The sequence below is a fragment of the Bidens hawaiensis genome, unplaced genomic scaffold (assembly GCF_021521415.1).
Source record: "Bidens hawaiensis isolate Kalapana, Puna unplaced genomic scaffold, B.hawaiensis_p1.1 tig00017340_1, whole genome shotgun sequence".
Taxonomy (NCBI): domain Eukaryota; kingdom Viridiplantae; phylum Streptophyta; class Magnoliopsida; order Asterales; family Asteraceae; genus Bidens; species Bidens hawaiensis.
Genome location: NW_027492621.1, coordinates 10,150 through 18,815, shown reverse-complemented (window position 1 = coordinate 18,815; position 8,666 = coordinate 10,150). Strand labels below are relative to the sequence as shown.

Below are 8,666 nucleotides of genomic sequence, written 5' to 3'. Positions count from 1 at the left end.
TAAGCTAAAGTTGTCTATTATAAGCAATGTGACATTCATAATATGCTTATTTAGGAGGTCGAATCGGATGGTGATAGTATCGGTGTTTCTATGGCACACGCTACCGAACTAGAAACGGCTTCTAATCGGGCGATTGAAGGTTCAATTCCATCTGCTACTATTTTAATTATGGATGTTGATCATAGCAATAGAAATAATATGGAGTTGTCAATTGGTGTGCTTCTTGTTTTGTGGGCTTACGGTTGAATCAGATCCATATTTGGGCCTTTTATATTTTGGGCTTATTGTGATTAGTGATTAGTGATGTAGAGGTTTTTGGGGCTTGGGCTGTTGGAATGTTTATTGGGCTTTATGGTTGGTTTATATTATTATTATTATTATTTTTTGTTAATTTTGATGATAAGCCAACAATTGAAAGAGCATGATTTTGGGATTGTGCTCTTGGTAATTATTTAGTTGTGACTTGTGAGACCCATCTTTATGAGATTTTGTTTGGTTAGTTTTTGGCTATCTGGAGTCATATGTTGGGACTTAGGTTTTTTGGGTCCTTATAAACAGTTGCAAAGTACTAGTTTAAGCAATTTTATCATGAATATTCAGCAGTGTAAAAGCATAATTATATCCTTACTTTGAAAATGATATTTATATATTTATTTATTAAACTTAATTTGCATGTTCCACTTTTTATTTTATATTACAAGAAGTAACAAAAAAATAAGCAATCTAAGGGGCTGTTTGGTTCATTCAAATCTGAATGAGCCAGATCTGCATTAGCCTCTGTCCCATTCAGCAACAACATAAGTCTGAATGATTCAGAGTTCAGACCCAATTTTAACTAGTCAGATGCTATTCCGTTTGGAACCAAACAGTTTAAAGTCTGAATGAATTAGATGTTTCCATCTGAATTGTTCCATTCAGATGTAAACAAATAGCCCTTAAGTAAATTAGTACATATCAAAATAAATAATCAAACACTAAGATGAGTACATTGATATATAATTTTAACATTGCTAAGCTAGTTTGAGTGATTGACTTGTTGCTCTCGCCAAAAAACGATAACCCGGTAACACATAACTCACACAAGAAGGGCCAGATAAAGTTTATTACGACTAGTTGCACGTGTATATTTTGGAGGATAACAAGTTATATTTTTCTGGACTGTTTTTGTTTCATCTGTTTATTGTAAGAGTTTGTACTATGTAATGGTGTTGCTATGAGTATAACTAATTCAGTGCATCATAATTGGTTTGTTTTTACATTTACTGATTGGTGTTGATTATAAGAATTTGTACTGTGCAATATATAATATCGTTTAGAGTAATTAATATACTAATGCATCGTCTAAATGACTATCATGTAGCAAATTGAAGTTCATGAGGTTTGTTTTTAGTAATAATACTGAACTTAATTCTTAAGTTATTAACGATAAAAAAATTGTGTTGAACTTCGTGTAACTTGTATGCATCCATAATTTGCTTTTGTTGAGACAGTCGCCAAACGTTTACAATTGATTGCGAAACCAACAATCACGAGATAAACTATAGTCGCAAGTCGCGATGGGTGTGATATAAATGACTTGGTGATTGTCTCGCAAAAGATATCGACTCATGTATTTTTTACAAAGAGAATAATACAATGTTCACAAATACTACAATACGTGTTGATGATATCGCTGTCCCCTCTTGAGACCGAAAAGCATTCAAAATTACTAAAAAAAGAAAAATGAAATTAGAGATGGTTCAACAAATATATGATTCAATATGCATATCCAAGATTTGTTTTTTTTTATCCATCAATCAAACTAAACCTATTAAAACAGTTTAACATGAAAGGTGATTGTGCAATCGGATTCGTCTAGGAATATAGAGATGGTTTCAAAATAAATATTTTATAAATATAAAACACTCATTGGGGTTTTTTAGCCAATGCTGGCATAGACCCTCCCCTCTCTAGTTGCAAAGATCATGTTCAAATGAAGTTAAATGCTGTTCAGTAAACCAAAATGAATCATTACTCTTATAATCTCATATCAACGAAGTATAAATTCTTTCTACATGAGTATCATAGTTAAGTGTAATTGATGGATCAATGTATCTTGCTTCATATGTCGTACTTATGCCATATCAAAATGTCTAAGATTCACCGCCAAACAACTTCCCTAGCAATGCCTCTTTATCGTCTTCCATGTAACTGATTTGTTCAATAAAGTGCTTATAAGATCCGACCAGAACCTGCATAACCGCGTTCGTCAATCATGGGTATTTTCGGAATTATAATTTGACTATATGAGTCTTTAAACACTTGGTCTTATGGACTGTTCATAGACTTTTGGTTCCCATTAATTTGTCAGGAATTTTCTATTTTAGTATTTGATTAACCTTCTTTTCATTGCAATCTGCTGCTATATAAGCATGCTTAAAAATGTACAAAACAAACAGGATGCATTAATTCATTCCACAATGACAACTGTATTAAACAAATACAATGATAGTCATGAATTATAGAAATATATATATATATGATGGAGTAATGGTAATTAGTAGTTTACATACCTGGCTTTATTATGAATCCCAAATAGAAGCTTTTGTAAAGCTGATCGATCATTCTAATTTCAAATCCAGGCCTGGGATTTGGGAGAGGATGGGCCAGTACTTTCCTTTTCTACTTCTTCTACACTTTTTTCTTAATTCTCGGGAAGAACAATCCCTAACCCACAAACTTGAAAGTGAAGGCAGCAGTGTCTCTGGCAGATCTCTTAGCTTTGGGCAGCTCGTAATATGAAGATGTTGAAGGGAGGTGAGGTGTTGCAGGCCATCTGAGAGTGATTCCAACTCCTTAAAATAATTGATATATAGACCAGTGAGAGATGAAGGAAGAAGGAAAGTGAAGTTGGCAAATGAAACCACTCCTGACTCATATAATTCTAATTCAACAAGTGAGGTTGGGAAGTTTTGTAGCCCCCACTCTGAAATTGGCTTCTTTAACTCTCATGAGGAAATGACTTCAGATTCTTGCACTTGCTAATCCTCAGTTGTCTCAAGCAAAGGCATGGAAGAAAACCATAACCATTATTTGGAATGGATTCTATCTTATCACAACCCCAAATTTCCAATCTGGTGAGATGAGCTAAGCATCCTTCGGGAAACAACCTCAGATTTCCCATTGAAAAAATGAAAAGATATTCAAGTGACGGCATGAGAAGCCAATTTACCTCCACATTATCACAAGAAGAAATGGCAAGATGTTCAAGTGACGGCATGAGAAGCCAATTTACCTCCACATTATCACAATAAGAAATGGCAAGAGACTTCAAAGTGGATGGAAGGTCGTCCATTGTTGGGTAGGTCAACGATGTAAGTGAAGCACAACCCTTTATTCTCAACTTCTCAATGCTATTGGGACATTTGTAACTCTCCAACCTCGGGCAATCCTTGATTATCACTTCTATAAAAGATTCTATGTTAATCACCAGGTCCGCCTCTTTCTCTCCCAATGATACCAAGTTTTCACACCCAGTTAACTCCAACCTCTTTAAATTCACAAGAATTGCATATGCCGCTGCCTCTGATTCCCACAAATTAACGAGTTCATCACACTTGGAAATTTCTAAATCTTCAACTGCCTTAAGATGCTCTAAAACTTTTCCATGGAGCTGAGTAAGTCCTTTAATATTATTCATTGTCAATCTAACAATTGAAGAAGATACACCGACCATACTTCTTAACACCGCTAAAGAACATCCTTCTACATGTAAAACTTGAAGTGATGGTATTAACTCCATTGCCGTTACATCTAGCTTTGGGCAATTAATTATAGACATCTCACGAAGACAAGGAAACAATCCATCTTTGTCACCACCACTAGTTGACCATTCCTCCCAGCTCTTCATATCTTTAAATTCCAGAATTTCAAGTGATGGAAATGCAACATCTTGCAAAGAATTAGAAGGCCGGAGAAACTCGCAACCCAGACTCTTCAACCCATCTATGCATTCAACAAACAACTTTTGAAGTGAAGGTAGATGTCCAAGTGTTGGTAAACATGTACATCTTCTACAACCACGTAATGCTAGTTGGGTTAACCAAACAAATGAAGAATCCCCTACCCAACTAGGAAATTTTGTTCCCATATAGTACACAATCTCGAGGCTTGTCAGCTTCTCGAAAGGTCTTAACCCTTCAAGCACTTCATATTCAGTCTTTTCATTCCGAGAATCATCAAAGACATCACTCCATTCCATTTGCAAATCACAAATTCCCTTCTTTAGTTGTAAGTTTGCCTCCTTTGCGTGTAACACATCTTTCACGTTGTGCAGCCCTTCAATGGAAAGCAGGCCCCGAAGATGCACTAGGTCCTTCAGGTCGGATAATCTGAACTCACCAGATCCTCCAGTAATGACTCTGGATAGAGTTTGTAGACCCGTCAACCTACCAAGTCCCGATGGCATCGTTTCTAATGATGAAGTATTAGCAATGTCGAGATGCCGTAGGTTAATTAACTTCAAAGTACTATTTGGCAAGGTAGATAAACTATCACAACCTGACAATAACAAGCTTTGTAGATTAACAAGGTCACCGACTTGTTCGGGTAAACATTTGATCGGAGTGTTTGAAAGATTGAGGTACCGCATATGCTTAAGATTACCAATGGAATGTGGTACCTCTGTAATATTATAATAAGCTAAGCTCAATACTCTTAGGAATTTCATTTGAGGAAGTAGTTCTATAAGAACCTTGTTTGATACATAAAATCTATCCAAGTAATTTAACTGATTAACCGACGTGGCTAAAAATGTTCTCAAGCGTCTAGCTCTCTGTAGTGCCTTGAACTTTTTGTGTGCTCCATAGTACTCACGAATAATTGAAAGGTGGTGGAATTTCTGACCAATAGCTCCATCCTGATCATTAGCATCCAACATAAAAAAAAATTCACCAGCAACAGTTCTAGCCAAGTCATTTATTAGGTCATGCATTGAATATCGTGATTTATTGTTGGTTGCATACTGAAAAAATGACCTCGACACTAGCTCTTCAAAACACTCCCCTCCAAAACTCTCCCCTCCAAAACTCTCCATTAATCTGTCTGGCTGATGCAAAAATCCTTCTGCCATCCATAACAGGATGAGTTCATTTTTGTCGAACATATAATCCTTCGGGAATAAGCAACAATACACAAACATTTGTTTCAAATGTTGGGGGAGATCATAGTAACTAAGCATAAGAGCCGGAAGAATCTCACGTTTACTATCTAAATTCCATATCTCATTATTCAGGAGGTCCTCCCATTCCTCATAAATTGATCTTGTTCTAAAGACCCTCCCAAGTGCTTTCAAAGCCAAAGGCAACTTACCACATTTCTTGACGATATCTTTCCCATACAGTTTAAGTGCTTGATTCAGATCGAGGTTTTGCTGATCAGCTGAGGCGTTCTGAGCAAATAAAGATAGAGCTTCTTCATCAGACAAAAGCTCGAGAGGGTATGTTTGAATAGAGTCCATAACGGATGCAACCCTGGTATTCCGTGTTGTCACAAGAACTTTACTTCCAGGAGCCCCATCATTAAAAGGGCGTTGGAGGACTTCCCACTCTTTACGGTTTTCGTTCCAGACGTCATCTAGAACAAATAGGAACCTTCTCTTTGAAAGTTTTTCTGTAAGAGCCACTTGAAGCTGATTTAGAGTTTCAAATTTTCGGTCATCCCCACCAACATCTTTAAAAATGGCCTTGCTAATATTAAATACATGAAACTCATCAGAAACAGAAATCCATGCCTGGAGTTCAAAATGATCCTTTATTCTCTCATCTTTATACAAAAGTTGGGCAAGAGTGGTTTTTCCAATCCCACCCAGACCAACTATGCACACGACACTGGCATTTTTACTACTTGAAGCTTCACTGGCCAACAACATCCCCACCACTGCCTCTTTATCGCCTCTCCGCCCTATAATTTCGGAGTCATCAACCAGTGAAGTTTCTTCCAACCCTCTTCTGGCTTTGTTTGGCCTTAATCCAATCTTATCATTCAAACCCAAAAGATTTTTCTCCTCAACTAGAGCACGCAATTTGGTCGTAATCTCATCTAGCTTAGAACTCATCTTACGACCATACTTAGCTCACGCAATGCAACGAGTTTGTGAGAAATTCACTAATTTCATTTTATCACGATAAAACAGTACGTTACTGGCACTTAATACAACCAAAAGACAAAACATGAAAAAATAAAATAATAATGGATCCAAAAGGATATCAATTTATACAGAAACACTCAACTTGAGTGTGTGCACTTCATAGCATCTGTGTAGACTATAGCAAAAATATTAATTAACATTAGTTGACTTTAAAAGTCAACTGTATTATTTAAAGTAATTGTGTTTAGCTTTTGTAAAAAACTGTTTAAATAAAGACTACAAGAATCAATATAACTAAATGAGTTGATGTGAGAATGTAAAAAGCATGTAGGAATTCTAAACTTCGAAACTACAAGTCCTTTTTTAAGTTATATACATGTGATCCATCAAGTTTACCAAAATACCCTCCAAACAAAGAGATCGACGCAAAACATCACAGGCACAAAAAGGTAAAAACTTCAATTCGATCAAGTTTACAAAAATCCCTCTTCAGCGGGTCGTAAGTTTTTATGTATAATATATATAATAATATTATATAATATAATATAATAAACGTAAGTTTTTATGTATAACCTTAGTTGAGACGAGAAAATGAAGAAGTTTTTATGATCAGGTAGAAAGATGATGTCGGAATAACTATTTAAAGAACTGATTTATAGCTTAAGATGGATTTAGTACATGTCAACCCTTTAATAGGCATTTTCATTTACAAACTTGTTCAAAATGTTAAGTTCCATACAAATAGCTTATAAAAAGGGCCGGCTCTAAGGTTGGGCACTGTGGGCGCCAGGTTGGGGCACATTTTTTTCAAAGGCACAAAAATTTTTAAAAATTCCCGGAGTTATATATATAGAATATCTGAACACTTATAATCTCACTATTTTTATAATACTCAAACACTTTTTAGACCCATTTTTTTTAAATTACCTAAAGATTTATAGGTCATTAAAAATTAAATATTGAAAGAGACCCGTTACTTTTTATTAATCAATAAAAGGTAAATGAATAGAAAAAATGAAATGAATAGGCGGGATAACAATAACGTTGACTTCGAACACCAATAGTCACAGTAGCAAATGCGAAAAGGAGTTTTTTGAAATTGCAGTTATTGAATTCTTATTTACGATCCACAATGCATCGTAGAGATCGTTTTCTTGAACAATAGAGAAGGCATGCACCGTATTTTAATTGAACGCTAAACACATTTGTTTGACGGAGCAACCTTCATGCATTTCTTATATTTATTTTGTGAAAACCTAAACTGATATGTTATATTCAATGAAGTCATATCATGGATCCTTTGTGACATTGCTTTCTTATATTAAGTAATGCATATGTTTTTAAGTTTATCTTACAAATTTCAGATTAGTTTTCATATCATGACATGTTTTGTTATCTTTGCAGGTGCCGCAATTACAAGTCATTTGAACTTCATGTTGGGTAGAACTTTAATTGTTGATGCCCTAGGATTTTATGTTGGATTGTTATGACGTCTTTTAGTGTAGGCGTTTTGATGATGTAGATAATGAATTTACAAACTCTCTGTGAAGCGCCGGCTTACACATAATGAATGTGAATTTGGGGATTATAATACTAACCCAGATTTGTAGACTTGTAGTCTAATATGTAACTTTATTCCCTGATACCCAGGCCAAAGCAGCAGCGTGTGATTTGGGGGTTCATGTGATACGTATTTTCTGAACGCGTATTTATGCACAAGTAGCAAAAATACATTTAGATTTGATAAACCTTTACTGTCATTGTTTTAGTTTCATATTTGTGGTTTATTTAGTTTGTACCTTATATTTATGGATGACTAACTTTGAAATGCAAATGGATTTTATGTATGGACCTATAATATTCATATTCTGAGGCATCCTACGGTTAGTGACTATGAGATCATGTTTTTTAGTATACAAAATTAATACCAACATTTGGGGTCTCAAAATATGAGTAAATGAAAGATATTTAATATGAGAAATTATTACAGTTTGCCGGGGCATTTCTGCCCTTTATTGTTTAAACTATTACACCGCACCCATTTGGCTCATGGTAGTTTAATATTGATACATATATTCCCTTATCTATTCCGACCAAGCTAGCAAAATGTGCTCATCCTTGTTAAATATTCATCCAAGTCTGATTCGAAATAAAACTCTTCATTGATTTTTTTTATCCTATCGTGAAGTGCAGCTTGCTTAATATAGATGAATAAGAATTTGGGAAGCAAAGAAAAAAAGCAGGTTTGTGGTGACTTTTTAGTCAAGCTTGAGTTTTTGTGGTCAAAATTGGTTACAGTTTGATTGCTAACCTTGCAAAGATAGTTCTAGTTGTGAACGAGTTGACTCATTGACTCCACCGGTGAAACAAGCACTGTATACTCAATTGTTTGTGATCTGATCTGGAAGTGAATAATTTGTGTTATTTGGATACTGTGATTGTTATTATTATTCAAATTTCTTCCTAAATATTTGTGTGTTAGATTTAAGTTTTTACTTAACTCCAGGTTTACTGACTGCTTCATATTTTTCAGTGAATT

General features: G+C 35.0%; 1 pseudogene; it reads right to left on the bottom strand.

Annotated features, from left to right (window-relative positions):
* Positions 1-2,597: 2,597 nt before the first annotated feature.
* Positions 2,598-6,094, bottom strand: LOC143553603 (putative disease resistance RPP13-like protein 1; annotated as a pseudogene).
* Positions 6,095-8,666: the final 2,572 nt, after the last annotated feature.